Source organism: Lacerta agilis, chromosome 8 (genome assembly GCF_009819535.1).
Source record: "Lacerta agilis isolate rLacAgi1 chromosome 8, rLacAgi1.pri, whole genome shotgun sequence".
NCBI classification, from domain to species: domain Eukaryota; kingdom Metazoa; phylum Chordata; class Lepidosauria; order Squamata; family Lacertidae; genus Lacerta; species Lacerta agilis.
The window spans coordinates 23,411,920-23,436,225 of record NC_046319.1 but is presented as its reverse complement, the minus strand read 5'-3'; the positions used below and the strand labels follow the sequence as shown (position 1 = coordinate 23,436,225).

Below are 24,306 nucleotides of genomic sequence, written 5' to 3'. Positions count from 1 at the left end.
TGAAGTTGCTAAGAAAACCACATTTTCTTTGCCCCACATTCTACACTTCCCCCGTGCCATATACAGGCTTTCTGATACTGGTAAAGTTTTGTACTAACTCCCACAATCTAGGTAATAAGGATGGGGGACTCCAGCATCTTGGTTTTAAAAAAAAATCTGCAAAAGGAATAGATGCACTGAGAATTACAGAAATCATTTTTTCACAATCACACAAACCCTTTAATGCTGGCATGTGTTAAAGGTTGGACAGATCTGTCTCAGGCCTTTGTCTGCTTCCTTTATTTATTCACAAATCCAACTCATTCTGTTTCCACACCAATCTGCTTATACAGTGGTACCTCTGGTTACGAACTTCATTCATTCCGGAGGTCCGTTCTTAACCTGAAACCATTCTTAACCTGAGGTACCACTTTAGCTAATGGGGCCTCCCACTGCCACCATGCCGCTGGTGAGCGATTTCTGTTCTCATCCTGAAGCAATGTTCTTAACCTGAAGTACTACTTCTGGGTTATCAGAGTCTGTAACGCAAAGTGTTTGTAACCTGAGGTGTTTGTAACCCGAGCTGTCACTGTATTTATTTTTTAAGGAAAGCATGAAAACGTGCATTATATTTGAACATTTATCCAACAAACTATGCAATTTTTGGTATGCATGTTACCTTAAAATATGGATTTTTTGTGTGTGTTTTAACCTAACCTATATGCATTTCAGTGTGTTTTTGAACCGAGAAATATCCTGCAAAATTTGGAGCAGAGCAAAAAGTGAAGGGCAGCCTGCATTTCTAGCCATGTACTGGTCATGGAGCTGCAAATCTGGTCAGCTCACTTTAAAACGTGGACCATATAAAGTCCTCAAGCATTTGTTGTGTTTGTTCTGGTGGTGGGCTGTGGGCACCCCTGAAATATTAATATTAATAATAAGAATTTTATTATTTATACACCACTTTTCCAGCTGGGTTTCCCCAGTCACTCTGGGTGGCCTCCAGCACATATAAAAACATAACAAGATGTCAAACCTTAAAAACCTCCCAATACAGGGCTGCCTTCAGATGTCTTCTAAAAGTTGTGCAGTTCTTTATCTCCATGACATACAACAACAGCAAGAGGAGGAGGAGGAGGAGGAAGAAGAAGAAGAAGAAGAAGAAGAAGAAGAAGAAGAAGAAGAAGAAGAAGAAGAAGAAGAAGAAGAATTTATTATATACAACAACAACAACAACAACAATTTATTATTTATACCCCGCCCATCTGGCTTGGTTTCCCCAGCCACTCTGGGTGGCTTCCAGCAAAATATTAAAATACAATAATTCATCACATATTTAAAAAACTTCCCTAAACAGGACTGCCTTTAGATGTCTTCTAAAAGTCAGATAGTTGTGTAACCTCACTTCTCGCAATGAGGGAACCGCCAGAAGGCCCTCGGCGCTGGACCTCAGTGTCCTGGCTGAACAGTGCGGGCGGAGACGCTCCTTCGGGTATACTGGGCCAAAGCCATTAGGGCTTTAAAGGTCAGCACCAACACTTCGAATTTTGCTCGGAAATGTACTCCACAGGGAGGGCGCCATTGCCAAGAAGGCCCTCTCCCTGGGTAAGTAACTGTGTTGAAACACCGCAAGAGGGGCTGTGTCTTCCTCTGATGCCTGCGGAAACACTGATGCAAAAGGAAACACGCCCCCATTTTGAAAACGGACACTTGCTTTCTTAGGGCCTCGTTGTGTAGCTACAAGATTCAAGGTGTGCTTTTGTCAGTGGCTATGCCGTTACAAGGATACACCGCCTCAGAAAATGGTAGACCTGGAGATTTAAAGCAGATATTGGCTGTCCATCTGCCAGGGATTCCTTAGCTGTAATCCCTGGATTGCAGGGGTTTGGACTAGATGACCCTCGGAGTCCCTTCCTGCTCTGCAATTGACTGTTCTTTCAGGCTACGCCCCACATGTGGGAACCTAGGGAACCAATCCTGAGCCGGAGCCTTTGGCAAGGGCCATTGTAGCTTGGTGGTAGAGTGCCTGCCTTGCAGGAAGAATGCACCAGGTTCAATTCCCAACACGGCCAGGTCGGGCTGGGATAGATCCTAGGCCCAAGGCCCTGGAGATCTGCTGCCAGTTAACGGAGACAATGTTGAGCTAAGTGGGCCAATGGTCTGATTCGGTAGAAGGCACTTTGCTGTGTTCTTACCATCTAGCTCCAGAGTACATACACTGATGGGCAGCAGCTCTCAAGGTTTTCAGACTCAAGTGTCTTGCCGGGGTTCGGTGCTGGAGCTCCCCGTGCGTGAGTCTAAGCTACCCACGCACGAGGTACCAGTTGCCGGGGAAAAGCGGCCAGCGTTCCGCGTGCGTATGGGCACGGGCGCCGGCCAAGTCTCACTATCTGAAGGTTGCTGAGTAAGACGGAAAATGACTCTGAAGGTGCGTGAGTAAGTGGATGCCTCGAAACTAAATAAATGCCTCGAAAACTAATGGATGCCTCGAATCTGAATTGGAACTACTTGTAACCTCCTGCACTATCATTGATCAATAAAGGAAACCAAACCAAGGATATTGTCTAAGCATGAGATTTTTTTGACAGAAATTAAAAATCCTAAAACCTTTACCCTTTTCCCCAAATGACGACAGACACCGAATCTTTCTTTTGTGGCTTTGGCAAAACCCGCGTAGGCTCGTCTTCTAGCCCTAAGCTAAGTTTCCCTAAGCTCTCAGTCCCTGCGCGCCAATTCTTCCGCGATGCTAACTAAATAAAACTAAACCGAGAAATCTTCCGCAAATCTAGCCCTAGGCTAAACCTAAAAGCCTAACTAAAACCTCACCAAAAGATCTTCCGCAAACTAAACCTAACTAAAAGAAACCCATCCAGCCCGCTCCCAAAACCCTTAAACTAAACTTGACCTAACTGAAATCCAACTAAACAAAACGTAAAAGAACGTGCCTAAGCGGGGAGCCTCAGCCTTTTATTTAGGAACAGGTATGACATCACAATCAATAATTCAACCAATAAAACCACTGTTGCTGCCCTCCAAAAAGGCGGGAAGCAGGATAAACGTCCATTGATAATTTTGAAACATTACTGGAACTACAAGTTAAGGGCGGAGTAATCCTAATGGCAAAGTGCCTCTTCATTCTTACTTCCACTTTCACTTTTAAGTGGAAGGATACGAAAAGTAGTTCTTAATAACCATTAAAATAAACAAATAACCGCGGATCTTTAACGGATCCACGAAGTGTATTCCAACAGTGTCTCTCCCATTCCTACCTGGAGATGTTGAGAGTTGAGCCAATGGCTTTCTTCTGCATGCAAAGCATTCGGCTCTCACCCCTTTGCCAAGCACTGGGGGGGGGGGAGGTCTTGCCAAATCCTTAGGAAGATGGGGCCAGATCCATCCTCTGCCTCTGACATGCAGGTGTGTGTGTGTGCGCGCACACACATGTGTAGGGTGAAGATTCAGTGTCAGGCCCTGCTTGAGGAAGTGCATCCAAGGCCGAGGGTCTATTGTTGGCGGCTGGATTGTGTGGCACAGATACCTTTGCTGGGAAATAAATACACAAGTCTCCAGTTTCTCTGCAATGTGACCCCTCTTCCCCCTGCACAGCTAGTGGCACAAAGGCCTTAAACCCACAGCATCGGGCTTAGGCAAAAATTCCTTAAATCATCCGCTTTGGCAGCAGCTCATTCCCCTATTAGCGTCTTGCCCTGGGGGGTGGAAGTGTTGGCGTCTTAGGGCTGGTTTACGCAACCAGCAGGACCGGGTGCTGAAGATTTAATCTGATTGGCTGAAGTGACCCAAGTGATTTTTTTTAAAAAAAACTATTATTATTTTTTGCTGCCATTGTCAAGTGCTGCATACTCCATCTAGTCCAGCATCCTGTCCTCACAGTGGCCACCCAGATGCCCCAATTGGGAAGCCCGCAAGCAGGACCTGAGCACAATGTCACTCACCCTCTCTGTGCCTTCCAACAACTGCTATTCATATACATTTGTTGCCTCCAACCTAGTAGCCATCAATACATTTGGGTTTTGTAATGGTCTTGAGTTATATCTGTTCGGATGGCTGATATATTTATCAATGACTTGGATGATGGGCTTGAGGACATCCTGATCAAGTTTGCAGATGACACCAAATTGGGAGGGGTGGCTAATACCCCGGAGGACAGGATCACACTTCAAAATGACCTTAACAGATTAGAGAACTGGGCCAAAGCAAACAAGATGAATTTTAACAGGGAAAATTGTAAAGTACTACACTTGGGCAAAAAAAATGAAAGGCACAAATACAGGATGGGTGACACCTGGCTTGAGAGCAGTACATGTGAAAAGGATCTAGGAGTCTTGGTAGACCATAAACTTGACATGAGTCAACAGTGTGATGCAGCAGCTAAAAAAGCCAATGCAATTCGGGGCTGCATCAATAGGAGTATAGCATCTGGATCAAGGGAAGTAATAGTACCACTGTATTCCGCTCTGGTCAGACCTCACCTGGAATACTGTGTCCAGTTCTGGGCACCACAGTTCAAGAAGGATACTGACAAGCTGGAACGTGTCCAGAGGAGGGCAACCAAAATGGTCAAAGGCCTGGAAACGATGCCTTATGAGGAACGGCTTAGGGAGCTGGGTATGTTTAGCCTGGAGAAGAGAAGGTTAAGGGGTGATATGATAGCCATGTTCAAATATATAAAAGGATGTCATATAGAGGAGGGAGAAAGGTTGTTTTCTGCTGCTCCAGAGAAGCGGACACGGGGCAATGGATTCAAACTACAAGAAAGAAGATTCCACCTAAACATTAGGAAGAACTTCCTGACAGTAAGAGCTGTTCGACAGTGGAATTTGCTGCCAAGGAGTGTGGTGGAGTCTCCTTCTTTGGAGGTCTTTAAGCGGAGGCTTGACAGCCATCTGTCAGGAATGCTTTGATAGTGTTTCCTGCTTGGCAGGGGGTTGGACTGGATGGCCCTTGTGGTCTCTTCCAACTCTATGATTCTATGATTTTGTGGTGCCTTGTGAGTTATACGATTGTTGCTGTTTTGTCAGTGTATGCTGTTCGAGTTTGCATTGCTTTTGCTTTTGAGATTAGTAGATATATATAGATATATACATTTTTAATTGTTATTACAGTACAAAAACCGAAGCACTCTGTTTCGCCAGGCATGCCTCCAGGCTGAAGGGACCCAGCGCAGGCTGTGATCCCTCATTCAAGCTGTCTTCAGCCTTCCTGGGGGGAAAAGAGAGAAAGCTTCCTCCGCTCCAGCCTTCAAGGGGGATTCAACAGAATCCTGGCTGAATCACTCCACAAACAATGCCTGAATTAACCCAGATAATGATCCCAGCAGCTGGAGGTGCATTAACTATTGAATACCTCTCCTTTCAATGTGGCTTAGCGGGAAGAGGAAACCGCCTAAGCAGAAAAGAGGAGAGATGGAGGAGGAAAAGGTGGAGCAGAGAAGTCAAATCTTGCAACAAGGGAAGCTGAATTTCCCTTAGGGGAGCCATTGAGCTTTTCCCAGATGACCAGTTTATTGAGCAGTCATCCTTATATGTTGGCCAGGAGGTTAGATGGCCTTCTGTCGAGTCTTATCCCACACTATCCAGGACATTTTCCCATAACTTTTCTTTTTGTAAAAAAAAAGTCTGATCTTTGGGGGAAGTGGGCTTGTTGTGCGAAACCTCCCAGGCAACTATGTTGTTGTTGTTGTTGTTGTTGTTATTGTTGTTGTTGTTCAGTCGTTCAGTCGTGTCCGACTCTTCGTGACCCCATGGACCAGAGCACTCCAGGCACGCCTATCTTTCACTACCTCCCGCAGTTTGGCCAAACTCATGCTAGTCGCTTCGAGAACGCTGTCCAACCATCTCATCCTCTGTCGTCCCCTTCTCCTTGTGCCCTCCATCTTTCCCAACATCAGGGTCTTTTCTAGGGAGTCTTCTCTTCTCATTAGGTGGCCAAAGTACTGGAGCCTCAACTTCAGGATCTGTCCTCCCAGTGAGCACTCAAGGCTGATTTCTTTAAGGAGGGATAAGTTTGATCTTCTTGCAGTCCATGGGACTCTCGAGAGTCTCCTCCAGCACCATAATTCAAACTATAATATAATTCAACTATATTATCCCAACCTAATTTTGCTGATTCCTGTCAACCTAGCAGTTCGAAAGCACGTCAAAGTGCAAGTAGATAAATAGCTACCACTCCAGCGGGAAGGTAAACGGCGTTTCCATGTGCTGCTCTGGTTCACCAGAAGCGGCTTAGTCATGCTGGCCACATGACCCGGAAGCTGTACGCCAGCTCCCTTGGCCAGTAAAGCGAGATGAGCGCTGCAACCGTAGAGTCGTCCATGACTGGACCGAATGGTCAGGGGTCCCTTTACCTTTAATTTTTCTGATACGTGATGGGATCCCACCAGAAAATGGCAATAGTCTGGAAGTACCCTTTGTTTGCATTGGGGTTGTGAGTCCAGTTTGACTCCTCTTTGGGATTTGTTTTTTGCGCTGCAGACTGGTAGGACTGCAAAGTGCCCGAGGCCCATGGTTTGACATCGACCTGTGTTAATTTGTTGCATTGTTTAGGTGGCTTTCCACTAAATTTTACTCACTGAAATGAATGGGCCTTAGTTTTTCTTAATTTCAGTGGCTCTCCTCTGAGTAAAACTTAATTGAATACTGCTCCTCCTTTTTTTGCTTACCAAGATGGACAGTACTGCTATTTTTATTTTTTCAATTCTTTGTTATCTTCGCATGATCCACTAGGAGCTCAGCCTTCTTGGGAAAGCAGCATGCAAATATTAAACCAAATCAAAAGTGCAAGGTGGGAATAAAAGAAGGCAAGTAACACACATATTTAAGTGATGCTCCCTGCTACAGTGGTACTTCGGTTTTTGAACGTTTCCGTTGGTGAACATTTCGGAACTTGAACACCGTAAACCTGGAAGTAAATTCTTCCATTTTCTTTCTTTTTTAAAGATAGTTTTATTGAATTTTTACAATTTTATCATCATCACAATCATCATTTCAAAAACAAAATACATTATAAACAACCCCACCCCCGGTGACTTCCCTCAACTTCATTTTATGTTTTTTTTGGCATATTATCTCTCCCTGCTTATTGGTTATTCCTTTTAAAAAAAAATATTATTATTATTATTATCATTTTAACATCCCGTTTCTATTTCTACAATTGTTTTTTTTTTATTGCAAGTGTTTATTCAAACCCTGCAAGTGAGTCCATTTCTTTACATTGATTGTGTAAATATAAATGGTTCCCAGTCTCTTAAAGTCTTTATTGTCTTTGTCTCGAAGTCTTTCCGTTATTTTGCCATTTCAGCGTATTCCATCAGGTTTCCTTGCCGTTCTAATATCCTAGCAGCAGTTGTAGCATACATGAAAAGTTTTTTTCTTCTCTGTTGGTAAACCTTGAGCTGAAATGCCTAACAAAAAAGGCCTCTGGATAAATGCTTCCATTTTCGAACATGCCTCGCAACTCGAACGGTCTTCCAGAATGCAATACGTTCAAAAACTGAGGTACCACTGTACTGATTTTGGCAAGCCGCTCATGGAGACGAAGGAGTAGGGTAAAGGTAAAGGTAAAGGTACCCCTGACAGTTAACTCCAGTCACAGACGACTCAGGGGTTGCGGCACTCATCTCACTTTACAGGCCGAGGGAGATGGCGTTTGTCCACTTCCGCAGACAGTTTTTCTGGGTCATGTGCCCAGCATGACTAAGCCACTTCTGGTGAAGCCAGAACAGCGCACGGAAACGCCGTTTACATTCCCGCCGGAGCGGTACCTGTTTATCTACTTGCACTGCGTGCTTTCGAACTGCTAGGTTGGCAGAAGCTGGGACCGAACAATAGGAGCTCACCCCGTTGTGGGGCCTCGAACCGCCACCTTCCGATCGGCAAGTCCAAGCGGTGCAGTGGTTTAAACCACAGGGCCACCTGCGTCCCTTAAGAGTAGGGTAGAAGCCGCTAAATAAATAACAATAAACATGTTTTTCAAGGTGGTGGACAGAAGGACTTGCTCTGGGGCTTAGTGGGGCAGCAGGCCAGGCAAGAGTGACAGTTTTAGCTCCTCATTGGTTCTTTGACCCACAGCTTTACACAGTGAAGCACATTCAAGTGCTGGGAGGTGCATATAAAGTCAGTATTGTGATCTGGGATGTCAATAGCCCAGGGGGCAGAAAGGGTGCTTTTCACACATCCTCTGAGGCCTTGTTGCCTAACCACTGGCCAGGGTAGGCTCCTGGCCTTTGTATAAGTTCTGGGCCAGGCATAAGCAAAGCACCTCCTCTCCCTCATAGCTGCAGTCCTTCTTCTTCCGACTGGTTGTACTTATGCAAAGCACATTTGCATCATCCAGGCTCCGCTGGGTCCCGCAGAAGCAGAGGAAAGGTGTGAACTTGCTCGTTTTTCTTCCCCCCTGCATAACTTCTCATTAGCAGATTGCACCTCCGGATGAGGTTACCGCCCTGGACACAGCGGTCGGTGTCCAGTTCCCCCGACACCCTCCTTTGCCACATTTCCAGGTGCACGGAAGATGTGCGTGTTTGCACACTCCGTTCGCAACAGACTCGCACGTAGAAGGGGCAGTCCCAAAGCTGCTTCCTGGCTTGTGCCCTGGAGAGAGTTTCACTTCTTATTATCTTGGTAAAATCCTGGCTGCTATCTGTCCATAGAGACGTTTCTCTCAGACAAATCAATCCATCACTTTGGCTGGCTGGAGTTTGCTACCAAATAGCAATGTTTCAACATTGATGTTTTTAGAACCCTAAGCATCTTGGGATCAGCATTTCAGGGGGTTGGACTGGATGACCCTTGGGAGTCCCTTCCAACTCCACAATTCTATGATTCTTGGATACTTAGTAGACTGCATCTCTAAGTCCAGGCATAACCAGTTTTTTAAGATCTTCTGAGGAGACCCCTGATCGTCATTCCACAACAAGCAGATTGTTTCCTTGGGATGGCACAGACATGGCCTTCTTGGTGATAGCACCTACCCTGTGGATTGTCCTTCTAGATTCCTAGACACAGTCATGACTTATAAATACCTCTGCAAAACTTACCTATTTACCCAAGGCTTTCCTGGACCAACATAAGAACATCAGGAGCCCTCCTGGATCAGGCCAATGTCCCATCTAGTCCAGCATCCTGTTTGCCAACCAGATGTTTACCGTTGGAAAACTGCAAGCAGGACCTGAGCACCAGAGCACTCACTGCTCATGTGGTTTCCAGCAACTGATGTTCAGAGGTTTTTCTGCCTCTGATCTTGGTGACATTGCTGAGCCATCATGGCTTAGTAGCCATTGACTCTTGGTTTTTAATTCTCTGTTTTGTACACGGCTGAGTTTTATTACTGAGATCCACTCGCATGTAATTCTGGCCTCATCTTTATTGAATGCTTTGTTTTTATGTAAAACTCTTTAAAAGATTGTTATTAAGCAGTTTAAAAAATAATGATTATAAATAAATAAAGCATCCACTGCTGGCTGGTAATTTAGCTGGTCCAGAATTTGGTGAGGCAGTTGAGGCTCATATTCACCAAAAGTCATGCTCATGTTTCTGATGGTCAGAGGTGTTTGACGGTGGAACGGACTCCCTCAGAAGGTGGCGGACTCTCCTTCATTGGAGTTCTTAAAGCAGAGATTGCATGGCTGTCTGTCAGGGATGCTTTGGTTGAGATTCCTCCATTGCAACTAAACTCTACAATTCTATCATTCTAAAATCCTTTTGTTGGTTTAATCTTCTAGCTGTTTAAAGCAAAAGCGAACCCTTTTCTGCAGGGAGTCCCCCAATTTTGGAATTCCCTCTTCAAGGAGACCCAACTGATGCTGGCATCTCAATCTTTTTGGCACCAGTTTACAACCATTCTTACAATGCAGGTGTTTTTACCTGGGTTTTTTTAGGCTGAACTGCTTTTTCTGTTCCTCTCGTTTATTTTCTCTTTGGTTTTAGGCTATCTCTTTTTATATACATTGGTGTTCTGTTTAATATTTTTTGCGAAGCTTTTTTTGTTATTATTTCATTGCAGAATGTATGTAAAGCAGAGGGAACAGTTACAATAGCGAGACTATAAAATAGGTGCATTCAATGAGTAGTTGCACATGAGTTGAAATAGCGAAGTCCAACTAAAGATCCATCAACTTTCTCAGATCAAGTATAGTTCCAGATCTGCTGGACTTGTCTTGAAAATGGTGGTTCTGCTGTATGTGCCATGATTTCGGTTGCTATATGTTGCATAAATCTTCTCACGCTTTCCTACACTGCCCTGGAATCTTCTGGTGAAGGGCAGATCAGGAATATTTTAAAATAAAGTAATGGGCTGGTAGCTGAGCGATTCCTTTGAAGACGGAAACATCACCTGGGCCAAAATGCAGTGGCCAGATTGCTAGCCAGGCCTCCCCACAGAAATCATATAGCCTGTGCTATTTTTCTAGAAAAAGAGGTGCCAGAATTTGCCACGGACACCTCCCTCATTCTCTTAGAATGGCAAAAATGCGCCCACCTGAGAACTGAGTTCTGTTGAGTCGTGGCTGGTAAAGAAAAAAGCCCTGCATATAACCTCTGTTTTAAAACAGCAGCACCGGTTGCCAGTTAGGGCCCAGTTCAGGGTGTGGCCGTTAGTGTTTAAAGCCCTAAATGTCTCAGGCCTCAAATACCTGAAAGTCACCTCCATTCCTGATGACCCCCTCAGGTGTTGAGATTAGCAGAGGCACCCCCTTGGTAGTTCCTCTGCCCCCAGAGTCTTGGGGTGGGTTGCGGCCCAAGAGAGGGGCCTTCTCTTTGGCAGCCCCTGAACTCTGTAATTCCCTCCTCACAGAGGTGCAAATGGCACTTTCATTATACAGCTGTTGGAGAATGTTTATCCTGGCTTTTTCGGACCTGTCTCCCATTTTTGTAATTTCAAATTGTTTTAAACTTTTTTAGGTTGGATGGATACACACACACACACACACACACACACACATACATATACATATATATATATACATATATATATATATAATGTAATGTTGTGCTTTAATTGTTGTAACCCACCCTGGGGCCTTAGGATGAAGGGCAGGTAATAACTTGTACCAATAAGAATAATAATTATGCGCAAATCTGTGAAAGCTGTTTCCCTTGATATACCGCATTTTTGTCCGATATTTTCACCAGTATTAGCATTTTGGATGTACACTTTCCCCTAGCACATCCATTTCGGGGCATATTGTTTGGCTAGGGAACAGCAGCACAAAATTCAGAGAAGTGTGACTTTTGAAGGGTAATAATAAAATGGCTTTGCCCCCAATCTCACCACAGGGCAGGGACATTTCCAGACCCTCCAAGTGTCCGTATTTTTCAGGGACAGTCCCAGATTTACAGAAGCTGTTCCGGTTTCTGATATAATCCTGGAATGTCCCGCTTTTCCTTAGGACTTTCCTATTTTCATCAGAGGAATGTTGGAGGGTATGGTGTTATGCGACCCCTGAGCCAAGGAGATAAGTAACTATACAACCTTTAGAACAGGCATCCCCAAACTCAGCCCTCAAGATGTTTTGGGACTACAACTCCCATCATCCCTAGCTAACAGGACCAGTGGTCAGGGATGATGGGAGTTGTAGTCCCAAAACATCTGGAGGGCCAAGTTTGGTCATGCCTGCTTTAGAAGATATCTGAAGGCAGCTCTGCATAGGGAGGTTTTTCTTTAAAAAAAAAGTTTAATGTTTTCTTATGTTTTTATATATGTTTGAAGCCACCTAGAGTGGGGCAACCCAGTCTGATGGGTGCAGTATAAATATATAAATATACATATAAATATAAAAAGGACACCCCTATTTTCATCAGAGAAATGTTGGAGGCTACACATTTCCCAAGCAGGGCCAGTTTCCTTACTGATCTTAAACGAATTGGCAATTTGGGAATGGGGGTGGGGTGGGAGACCTGGGATCCTTCAGCCCAGGAACCTGTTGCCACCTGCCACTTCATCTCTTGGGCTGCCGGGCTCCCAGGTTGATCTTTACTTACGGCTCCGTGAAGAGAGGAGCAAGAGATCCTGCCGGGTGGCGATTGGCTGCTGCGCCTGGGTGATGTCACTGGTGGGTGAGCTGATAGGTGTAGCTAATTCATTAGAAGGCTTCTGTAACCAGAGAGGCCAGCTTCAGTATCACAGGTGTGCAGAGGGCAGGTGTCAGGTGACACCGATGTTTCAGTCAGCTGGGCAGGTTTGGTGGGACTTAGTGCTTCTCTGCTCAGGTAAGAGAAAATTAAAAAGACATAGATGTGTATATCTATATTGCTTCATTAAATTGAGACGGCGGAGAGATGGACAATCGGGGGGGTGTGTGTGTGTATTTTTTTATCTGGGGTAGCTTGGTACCAGAGCTAAGGAAGTATCCCCACAGCTCTTGGCAATTTGCTGCAGATTCTCCTATTCCCCGGGCACAGAACATAGACACGATGTGACCATCCTCTATTTTTTTGCTGTCAAGGAATGGAAGTGGCTGCCCAGGGGCCAGTGACAGAGCATCGGTTTTGCATGCGGCAGGTCCCGGGTTCAGTTCCTGGCAGGATTTCAAGGGAGACCCGAGAAAGGCTCCCAGCCTGGAAACCTGGAGAGCAGATCCCAGCCAGTGAATTTGGGCAGATTTGGTCTTACTTGGTACAAGGCTGGCAGAACCCTGTTTTCTTGCATTGCATTGAGCTGGGCTGAAATTGTTCTCCACCTAGAACTTTGGGGGAGAAGATTAGAACCAGGAACAACGGGCATGGAATGAGTCAAAAGCTAGTGTACCTTTGAAGCCCTCGGTTCAAACCCTCACTTCAACAGGGCAGTCAGGCAAGCTGGTATGTCCTCCGTCCTGCTGATAGGAGGGGGGGGGAAGATACTACTACCCTACACTGCAGGGCTGTTGGAAGGGCTGCTGCAGCAATCGCTTCGGGAATGCTTGGAGTGTGCTCCAGAAATGCAAAATGTCAAACCTATTATGAGCACAAGTGGCTGGAATGCAAGGAGCGACAGGCACATCAGTGGGGTGGAGTCGAGGCTCTTAAGGAAATGGGCAACATCTTTACTTAAAAAAAGAATTTCCCAACCCAGCAGGGACAGATTGCTGTCTGTATGTATCTACTGGCCACATTCTGTCAGTGAAGGTTGGCGATTCAGAGAGCAGCAGACCATGTGGACTCTCAGCCAGGGTGGTGCAGGGGCTGGTTGAGAGTAGATGGCCCTGGGAGGGTCCCTTCGAACTCTACAATTCTATGACGAGAAAACAAAAATAAATACAGAAATTGAAAATGCCATATGTGTGTTTTTCTTAAATTCCCAGCTCGTTATTGTAGTATTCCTTCCCTGCTCTCAGAGGCCTCGGTAATTTCATAAACACCTTCCCTGTCCTTTTAATGTACTCTCATATTTTTCTCTGGGAGGAAACCCAATTTCCCTTAAAGCCTAAACCAGCCCCAATTAGTGCCCTGGTCGAAAGCAGACCTCCAGTTTCTCAGCTTCCCCATCGGAGCTTATGCTTCCCTGTCAGGGTTTATTACCACGGCCTGGGCGGATAATGTTTTCTGTCTCCAATCACAAATATATCCGAGTCAGGTATATCGGTTTCTGTGCTTATTAGGTATAAATGGGCCAACTGCTCAGCCGAAACGGCAAATGTCTCGTTTCCAGATTCTGGTGCTCGAAATATGAACAGATTCTCACAGAACTAAGGACTCTGTGCCGTTGGAAGGTTTGTGGAGTGAGCAGGAATGACCAGCACCCAAGCACAGCTCCCAGCGCCACACACACCCAGAGATTGCGTCCACATGGTGGCAGTTTATTCCGATTTCGTGACTTCCCCCTAACAGCAGAGTTCCACATTATAGTTGAGCTTTCACGTGACATTCGAGCCCTGCTTTGGGCAAAAGATCTCTGCATTGCAAGAGGTTAGACTAGTCGCTTCCAACTCTACAATTCTGTGATAAGAGCTGCTTCTGGAACTAGAGAGGAGTACAGTGAAAGTTTACGGTGTTCATCTCCGTGCTATTTGCTTCCAGAAACAATCTGTTTGCAAATTGTATGGAAATGAGTGCTAAGCTTTTCAGGGTGTTTCACTACAGTTCCGGAAGTGGGTTGTACGTTGCGTGAAAGCTCAGAGACAGTGTGGAAATTAACGGTTAGGGAAACATAGTGAAAATGGAATAAACTAGCATATGCATGCAGGCAGAGAAGATCTCTTGTCAGAGAGCAGGGGGTGGGGTGGCGGCTGGGATGCTCATTTCTATTTTAAGAGACCTTGGGGGACATTGGTTGTGCATTGATACACCAGCTTGGTGATACAGCCCCTGCCTGTTCCAGGTTCAGCCCCCAATGGTTTCTCCTGACTGGGCTGGGAATAGTCCTTACTTGCGGGCAGTACTAAGCTAGGTGTACCGATGGTCTTGCTCCTTATAAGGCAGCTTCCATTGTCCCTGTGTCTTAAGAGAAGGGCTACTGTAGCTCAATGGTAGAGCACCTGCTTGACACCTGGAAATGTCCCTTACTTGAAACCCTGCAGAGCTGCTGCCAGTCAGTGCAGACATGACTGAGCTAGATAGATGAAGAGAGTGATTCAGTTAAAGGCAGCTCTTTGTGTTCCAGGGTTTGCTCTGTAAGCAGTGCGGAAGAGGTATGCAGCATCCGTCTTCAATGGGATGCACATTTGCAGCTGATTTTGCTTGTTTAAGGATCATGCAAGGATACATGGGCAGTGTAGGGCGGGTAGCAGCAGTGGACTAGCTAGCTGCTCAGGTGCCCGGTGCGGCTCAGCTGTAGCGCGACTGAGGGAGAGGCGGTGGGCAGATGCAAGCCCTACACTGCCGTTTCAGGCAGTGCTGAGCCTGCAGGTGCCCAAGCCACCACGTCACTCCCAGGAAAGACACGTGGCTCGGGCACGCTGCAGGCCCCGTGGTAAGTGCTGGCCCCGTGGTGTGGCGCCCAGTGCCAGCCGCGTTTTGTTACATTTGTTGACTGAACTAAAAAGTTTCATGAGCCCATTTTTTTTTTTTAAAAAATATATTTTTTAAACTCATATTTTTGTCATTTTGTCACACACCCCAGTGATGACACCCAGGGTGAACCCCCTCCCCGCACCCCCTTCCTCCACCACTGAGTAGAAGGAAGATAAACTACCCCCTTGGTGATTTATTTTTTTTTGGGGGGAGGGGATGTAAATGACACAAGGGGGTGTAACCATAAAAAGAAAAGAAAAATAGGAGTGAAATTCACCAGTTGCAATTTTATGGGAGATTTGCTAGGAAACTGCAAGGAAGTTGATTTCGGCGATAAGGTTCTTCCATTGGCAAATCTGCTTGTCAAGAGCATTGACTGGGCTGTGTGTCTTTCTTGGGGGGGGGGGGGGTTGCAGAGGAAGGGGACAAAAGGGAGCTTGAGAGATAAAGTATCCTATTTGACTTCCATTACAATGGTCAGAGAGTAATTTACCCTTTGGGGTAAATTTCCTGGGCCAGGGTGGTTGTTCTCTCCCTCCCCCCACCTCATTGGTAAAATTAGTGACCTGAAAAAGAATTGGGGGGGGGGGAATCCCTTTGAGAATCTGTGACTTTCGTTTCTTCAGTGCATGTTGTGCCAATTTGCATATCACACAATAATATAAAGAAAACCTGCAGGCTGGATTGGATGTGAAATTATTGTTCTCAAATATTCCAGATCTGCCACTGAAGTTCAGTTTTCTCAGCTTCTGACATTTCCAACCTAAGATTTCATTTCCCAAATTTTTGCAGCAGTTAGCATTTTGGTGTGAATTTCTCCTAGTAAAGTCATTTTTGTAGGAAAGATTTGACTAATGGATGCATGTTTGCAAGCAATTTCCCCCCAAAATGTAATACGTTTTCACACATTATTTCCACCAATGTATCCAATTTTAGGCACAAGATACACATTTTTTGAAAAAACACTTTTTGCTTTGGGAGAACTGCATCACAAAATTCAGATAAGTGCAGAACTTGAATCACTGCTGTATTTCGGTTTGTGTGCTGTTTCAGGAAGCGTTGAATTTGGTAGATTTGCCTCGAAATGCAAAGTGATTTGAATTCCCCCAACCTGCCCCTTTCTTTATGTGGCCCAAACAGAACTCTCTGCGTTTCAAGAGAGAGAGGCATTAACTTTCTTGGGGCATCCCCTTGCATAAGTACAAAACAGATGTCAGGGAGGCGGGAACATCAAAAACAGTCCAATGAAGGGTGAGCATGATCATGGGTACCAAATGCTGAGTGTCTGTTGAAATCCACAGCCAATGGACAGGCCCTGCTTGCCTTGTCACCTTCTCTGCAGCCTGGTGGAATGGCTGCTGCTAGTTCCAGTTGAAAGAGAGTCTACACTTTGGAATGCCCTTTGGAATTCCTCTGCCCATTTGGCCCCTTCACTGCCCATTTTTCTGGTGGGTAACAAAGCCGGGCTCTTTGAACAGCTATTTGAGGCTTAATTCTAGCTGGTAGCATGGCTTGTCGGCTCTTCAATTGCCAGTAATGTTGTGATTATCTTGGAGGGGGGTGTTTGTCTTTTGGGTCTGTGCTTTAAGACAGTTTGAATTTCTACTATGCTTTTTTTTATTTTATTTTATACTGCTAGGCTTTTGGCAGTGCGGGTGGCGCTGTGGGTTAAACCACAGAGCCTAAGGCTTGCCGATCGGAAGGTCAGTGGTTCGAATCCCTGTGACGGGGTGAGCTCCCGTTGCTCGGTCCCTGCTCCTGCCAACCTAGCAGTTCGAAAGCATGTCAAAGTGCAAGTAGATAAATAGGTACCGCTCCACAGCATTTCTGTGCGCTGCTCTGGTTAGTCATGCTGGCCACATGACCCAGAAGCTGTACGCTGGCTCCCTCGGCCAGTAAAGCGAGATGAGCGCTGCAACCTCAGAGTCGTCTGCAACTGGACCTAATGGTTGGGGTCCCTTTACCTTTACCTTTACTCCACCCAAAGGCTGGCTGTCAGCATTTTAACAAAGAAAAACACACTAAAGCAAAGAAAAACACACTAAAACAAAAAGACCTTGCAAGGGAGTCCAGGTGGAGCATCCCTGCTCCCTGAAGTCACCAGTCAGGGGCCTCCAGGAAAGCTTTGAATGGAATTACCTCCTCCTGCTGTTGCCCTCCTGCAATTAACATTCCATGGTAGACTGCCTCTGAATGTGGAGGGTCCATGGTATAACTATCGTGACTGGTTATTGTTGTTGATGGAAAGGAATGTTTTTGGGTGTTCATAGAGAGACAGAGAGAAGGGAGATGGTATCACAGAGGTGTTTGGGAGTTCAAGGCATAAAATCCACCTGGGGAAAAAAGGTATGCAGCTTCGGATTCCACAATGTGAGAAAACGAAATAGAAGCAAGGACCAACTAAAAACAGATCCAAAAAGAACCTATTATTTGTAACAAGGGGGCTTGGAGTGGAGTAACCCAGCAACCCCAGGGTAATGGATTATATCAGAGCTGGCCCTATTGTGAGGCAGCCACACAAACATACCCAGCCCCTCTTCCTGAGTCTCCCCAACAAGGACAGATCAGGCTGCACAAGTGATTCCTCATGGGTCAATGCAGCAAAAAGGGAACAGAACAAAGCCTGTGTAATCCTAAGGGATATACTGTGCCTTCGAGCAAATATTCAGCTCAGATCTTGCTGTCTATCTTTGGCCTGAGGAGGAAGGGGGCATATAGTATACAGATTATGTTTGTCCCCACTACCAATCTGAGCCTTTGAAGCCAATTCTGTGCATGCTCAGGGGTACTGTGCCCTGTGACTGTGTGATGCCATTTGCTGTGCCACCTCAGGTGGCCAAATGTCTTGGGAAAGCCCCAAATTCCATTTGTTATCATCGTCACATCCTGTCTTTCTTCCATGGCAGAATTCAAGGCGTGTCACTTGAGGCTCTCTGGACAGACTGCTATCCAGGTGCTGACCAGACCCAGACCTGCTTACCAAGGTGGCTGCGTTAAAAATATTAGCAGAGCCTTGCTGGACCAGGTCAATGGGCCAACTAGTCTAGCATCTGTTCTCACAGTGGCCAACCAGATGCCCCACGTGGAAGGGACAACGAGGGTCATCTATTCTAGTCCAACCCCCTGCAATGCAGGATTCTTTTTGCCCAATGTGGGGCTCAAACCCATGACCCTGAGATTAAGAGTCTCATGCTCTTACCAACTAAACTATCCTGCTTCCACCATGTTGCCACTTACTCACCTTTTCTGTATACAAACGCTGCAACCTTTCCAAATAGGCGAGTCACTCTATCCATCCGTGATCATTTTGGCTGCCCATATTATTGGGTACCAGCAGGATTGGAAGAGTCAGGGGCAGAGGCACCAGAAGAAATAAGGAAAAGGCTACATGCGAGGCTACAGGCAGCTTTAAAGCTGATGGGGAAAGGATCTCAGATGCAGAAGGGGGACAGCTTCAGGGTTAGAGAAGAGGCACTGAGAGGAAAAAGTTTGTCCCAGGTCGACATATGCCAAAAACCCTGAAGAGTTGCTTCCAAGTCTGTGTTGGCAATATTGAGCTAGATGGGACCAGGGGACGGAATCATTTCTAAGGTAGCTTCCCGTGTTCCTAAGTCCTTTCCCCAGCTTTTGAACACGGTTCCCTTTTCCGTGGGGTCATTCCTGCCCCCACCAGGGTTGAGTAGAGAGTGCAAGCAAACTGTCTCTTGTGTCCTCTCTCCTGAATGGACCCCGGTTAAAGATTAGCCAGCCGCAGCTAATGAGAGGCTGATTCCTGCCTCTTTAAGGCTGCGTGCGCGCAAACACACACACACACACACACACACACACACACACACACACACACTGCTGTTTGCTGGAGCAAATGATAGCCAAGAAGCCAGAGCTGGCATCATCTGTGCCTTCTGGGCTTGCCACGAAATCAGGAGCTTTAAGAGACAAGGGAAATGACAGCTTCTAAGCTCACATTATTTGTTTTCATTATGGATTGATTGCCCCTTTATATCCTGCCTTTTCCTCCAAGGCCCACAAGTTTTCCTGCTCCTAAGTTAATCCCCACAACAACCCTTTGAGGTAGGTTAGACGGAGAGAGGCAGCGACTGGCCCCAGGTCATGACTCATGCAGACATAGGAAGCCACCTTTACCCCAAGTCAGTTTGCTGGTGCGTTTAAGACCATACATGGCCTCCTGTTTACGCTGCGCCCAGTGTGTTCCCAGCTCTGGTTTGGAAAGTAATAAATATACTGTATATAAGAACATCAAGTCCAGCCTCCTGTTTTCACAGTGGCCAGCCAGATGCCCCTGGGAAACCAGCAAGCAGGAGCCGTGCACAGGAGCACTCTCCCCTCCTGCGACTTCCACCAACTGCATTACTGCCTTTGACTGCTATGAGCCATTTCTCCAATCCTCTTTTAAAGCTGGCGGCCATCGCTGCCTCCTGTGGCAGTGAGTTCCATAGTTTAACTATGCTCTGCACCTACATGGCATTAGCCCCGACCCATATCCATCCTGTTGTTTCTTCCGATATCCTTTGTTTTGATTATGCATTTTCCAACAATGGGACCAGGGGAGAGCAACAAACAGATCTGACTTTCAAGCCGGTAAAGGCTTAGAACAATGCTCAGAGAGCTGGTTCAATTAATCCTCAGGGCTTGGGGGAAGTTCAGAAATCTTTAGGGCTAGAAAGGCAGGATAGGGCTGTTGGCAGGCGGCTGGTCTTCTTTGGAGAGGATTATTCACAAGTCCCTTCCCTCGGTTCAGCCTTGAGAAGGGTTCCCCAGATACAGAACCGGGGAAGGCTCTCTGGTGCCTGGCTGCAAAAGAGGGGAATTCACCCACTTCCCTCTTTTCAGTTTGTTCCTGAAATGCAAGCTACTGAGCTTTGTTATGGGGCCGTGGGGAGGATAATAAGGGGGTGTGAGGGAGAGGAACCATGCAGGCTGCCCTAAGCCTGTAATAAAAGAAGCAAGGTCAAGAAAGAGTGGCGTCTGTCCGATATTGGCAGGAAAGCAAAAGGGCTCTGTGTTGTGCAGAGGGAGCAAACTCCAAAGTTGACGGGGAAGTCAAAGCTTTGCTCCATGATAATGACGAGTGGAGTTTGCCCTTGGCTCCAGAGGGGGAGGGTGGCCGCTACTTCTCCTTTCGATTGTCTTGCCGCTCCTGGCCCTGCCACGGAATATGTCGGAGGCAGTCTGTTGCTGGGAGGGGCAAACGAATCATAGAATAGTAGAATTAGAAGGGACCCTGAGGGTCGTCTTGTCTGACCCCCCTGCAAATGCAGGAATCTGGGCACAATGGGGATAACAGGCTACTCTGTCAAACAGACCATTTCCGAGGGGGTTCTCTCGCACACCATTTGTGCTTGTGCCCTGCTGCTTGCGGGCTTCCTAGAGGCATCTAGTCAGCCTCTGCGGGAAGCTGGCTGCTGGACCAGCTGGACCTCTCGCCCGATCCGGCAGGGCTGCTCTTGCATTTGTTTAAATCTGGGACATGGGGAACTTGGAGGCCTTTAAAAAAAAAAGAAGAAGAAGGATTGGGCAAATTCATAAGTGATAAAGCTATCAATGGCTGCTAGCTGCAATGGCTACGGATCAGAGGCAACAATGCTTTTGAATACCAGTTGCTGGAAATCATTGGGGGGGGGGAAGGAGAGGGCTCTTGTTCCCTGGTGTTGCTTGCGGTTTCCCATTGAGGCATCACTGTGAAGACAGGGTGCTGGACTAGATGAGCCACTGGCCTGATCCAGTTAGCTCTTCTTACGTTCTTATCTATGGACCTCCAGATACTGTTGGATTCCAAGCCCCTTCAGGCCTGGCTGGCATGGCCAATGGCCAAGGATGGTGCTGAATACAGACTCCCCATCCCAATATAAAGGATTAGATAAATGGATGACTAACAACAGGAAGATGCACATTAAAAAAATAAAACAAATGCATATTGGCAGCTAGTCAGGGTGATGGCTAAGAATGCAGCCTTTCAATTGCAATCTATTGCACACTTTTGTATGGATATCCTCCTTGCAGTTAAGAACGTCAGAAGAGCCCCATGGCTGGATCAAAGGGAGCCCATCTAGCCCGGCTGCCTGTTCTCATAGTGGCCAACAAGATGCTTCTTCTGGCAAGTCAGGCATGTTTCCACATTTGTGTTCTGTGCTGATTTTAGATAGAAGAGTTTGGATTTGATATCCCGCTTTTCACTACCCGAAGGAGTCTCAAAGCGGCTAACATTCTCCTTTCCCTTCCTCCCCCACAACAAACACTCTGTGAGGTGAGTGGGGCTGAGAGACTTCAGAGAAGTGTGACTAGCCCAAGGTCACCCAGCAGCTGCATGTGGAGGAGTGCAGACACGAACCCGGTTCCCCAGATTACGAGTCTGCCGCTCTTAACCACTACACCAAACTGGCTCTCAGTTGGGGCATTTTGCTTTGTGGTTTGTTTATATTGCCTTTTAAGGGCTTTCCTTGAGACTTGTATGCTAGTGGGTTATAAATTCTCTTGAATCAAGTTTCCGAAGGCGTTTGTGTCTCTGAATGCGAGGGATGATCAGCCATTTGCGGGTTATTAATTGCCAGCTTGGACAGATAGAAGTCTTCCTTCTGCTGTTGATCACATTTACTGAATTTCAGCCGCTCTGTTGATTGTGTCGCTATTGCGTTTCAAGTGAACTTTTATTGTACCCTACCCTGAAACCGTTGCGATGAAGGGAAGAAGGTAGACATTTTAAAGAACGGAAACAAACCAATAAAGCTGTTGTCTTCTTGCCCTGATTTTGCACTTTGTAGAAGCATCTGGATCAGTGTTTCCCAAACTTTGGTCCCCAGCTGTTACTGGACTACAACTCCCATGATCCCTAGCTTGCAGGACCAGTGGGTCAAGGATGATGGGAATTGTAGTCTAAAAACAGCTGGAGGCCCAAGTTTGGGAAACACTGATCTGGATGAACTAGATCAGCCCCCCCGTGCCCGATGTTTGGCACTAGCCTGCTGGATCAGACCAAAGGGGGACCAATTTGGTCCAGCATTCTGTTCTCACAGAAGCCCACAAACAAGTCTCCAGCATTTTCCCCTCCCGTGGTTTCCAGCAACTGATATATTCAGAGGACTTGCTGCCTCTGACTGTGAAGGCTGAGCATAGCCATTTTGGCTAGTAGCTGTTGTCATGTGGTCACATTGGTTGGGGCTGGAGCGAGCTGTAGTCCGAAAACATCTGGAGAGCACCAGGTTGGGGAAGGCAAGACTAGCTAGATCTTTGGACCGATCTAGTGGTGCTCATTCTGACAAGCTTGCCTTTTTAATAGGACCTCTGCACCTTTAAACTCCCATGTTGCAAGCTGAAATTCAGCAAATGAGATGCTTCCTAGGCCTGCGTTGACGTTCTGGGGAGAACTTCAGCTGCTGTGTTTCTGCTGGCTATATAATTTCTAGCGGTAGAGAGGCCACACCAAAAGGAGAGCGACTCTGGCTTTGGGAGCATTGTTCTATATCACTGTACATCACCCTGATAATTTGACGAGAGGGCAGCGTATCTAAATACTTCAATAAATAAATAAATACATGGGGCAAAGGGCGAGAGAGGAAGGTTTCTGTGGCCTGCCTGTCTTGTTTTTTTACTTTATGTGCAGGGGGCACCCCAGTAAGTTTTGGTAATCAGGAACCATCAGATCAAGAAATGTAGTGCAGCTGGGCATCCCCCACGCACCTCGGCCCCCAAAACTCCACTGTCCACACTTTTGCCACCCAGAAAAGTCACAGGAGATATCTCCTGAGTGCTTTTGAATAGCTCACCTCTTAGAATCATAGAATCATAGAGTTGGAAGAGACCACAAGGGCCATCCAGTCCATCCCCCTGCCAAGCAGGAAACACCATCAAAGCATTCCTGACAGATGGCTGTCAAGCCTCCGCTTAAAGACCTCCAAAGGAGGAGACTCCACCACACTCCTTGGTAGCAAATTCCACTGCCGAACAGCTCTCACTGTCAGGAAGTTCTTCCTAATGTTTAGGTGGAATCTTCTTTCTTGTAGTTTGAATCCATTGCCCCGTGTCCGCTTCTCTGGAGCAGCAGAAAACAACCTCTTCCTCCAAAGGTAGTGGACTCTCCTTCTTGGGAGGTTTTTAAGCAGAGGTTGGATGGCCCATCTGTCAGAGATTATTTAGTTGTGATGCCTGCATTGCAAGGGGTTGGACTAGATGACTCTTGGGGGTCCCTTCCAACTCTGCAGTTCTATGGTTCTACAGCATTGTGCAAATTAATTGAAACAAACAATGAATTTAGTAGTTTATTGTAAAAAAACCCTCACATATACATGTACAAAACTCACATATACGTACATTAGTAACGGATATGACCTCCGCTATTTTTAAGCAGCATTTGAACACGGTTTGGCATGGAGTCTACTAGTTTCAAACAGTCACTGTTGATTTTCGGATCCCTGTACCACACGTGAATCAGCGCCTGAATGAGCTTCTTCATAGTCGTACAGTCTACAGCACGGAGGTGACTTTTGCATATAGCCCACAAATTCTCAATGGGATTTACATCCGGGGAATTCCCTGGCTAATCAAGTACCTGTATTTGCTGCTCTGTCATGAATTTCTTCACCACTTTCAATGTGTAATAGGGGGCTAGGTCCTGCTGCAATATCCCAGTACCACCAGGATACCTCTTTTCCAGCTCTGGAATAACTCTCTTTCGTAGAACCTCAACATATTGTGGCAAGCACATCATTCCTTCTATTGGTTTCAGTCTTCCGACACCATAATGATCAACTGACTTTTCATGTTTGTTTTGAGTACAGTCATAACTGTTCCTCACCGCTAATCATTTAGAAGAAGAGGAGGAAGGTGGAAACCATAGTGAAAGTGGCAAAGGTTCTCTTCTGCTCAGTAAAACTGACACAGCTTATCCATTTCACCAGATTTTTTTATTTTTATTTGCTGCAGAGATGATGACAGCCTTGTCAGTTTTATCACTGCTTTTAAAAGGGGGGGGAGGCGAGTAATTCTTGCTGTGGCAATAGACAGCTGTTGTTAGAGTTAGGCAGTCCCTACCTGCCCTCGTGCTTAGTATCTGAAAGACATCACACAAAGGAAAATTGATTGGGAGGGGGGAGGAGAACAGGAAAAAAAACCTAAGGCAATAGTTCTTAATCAAAGAGATAGGCATGAGGTCACACTGCACCTGCAAAGGAAGGAAGGGAGAATTGGGAGTGTTCATGGAGCGTGCTCACAATTCCCCCCCCCCACACACACACACTTTTGAAATTGAATTAGCTATTTGTTATGGTGACACCAGGTGATTGACAGGTAGGCACACGCATACTCATAGACCTCTCCTCCTCTTGAGTCCAACCCTGGTCTTTTTCTTTCTCTGCACTCCCTTCCACCA

The 24,306-nt window shown here is 46.3% G+C and overlaps 1 protein-coding gene across 2 annotated transcripts in view; it reads left to right on the top strand.

Annotated features, from left to right (window-relative positions):
• Window positions 1–24,306, top strand: part of ESPN (espin) — a 103,477-nt gene that overhangs the window by 47,523 nt on the left and 31,648 nt on the right. The window lies entirely within an intron of this gene.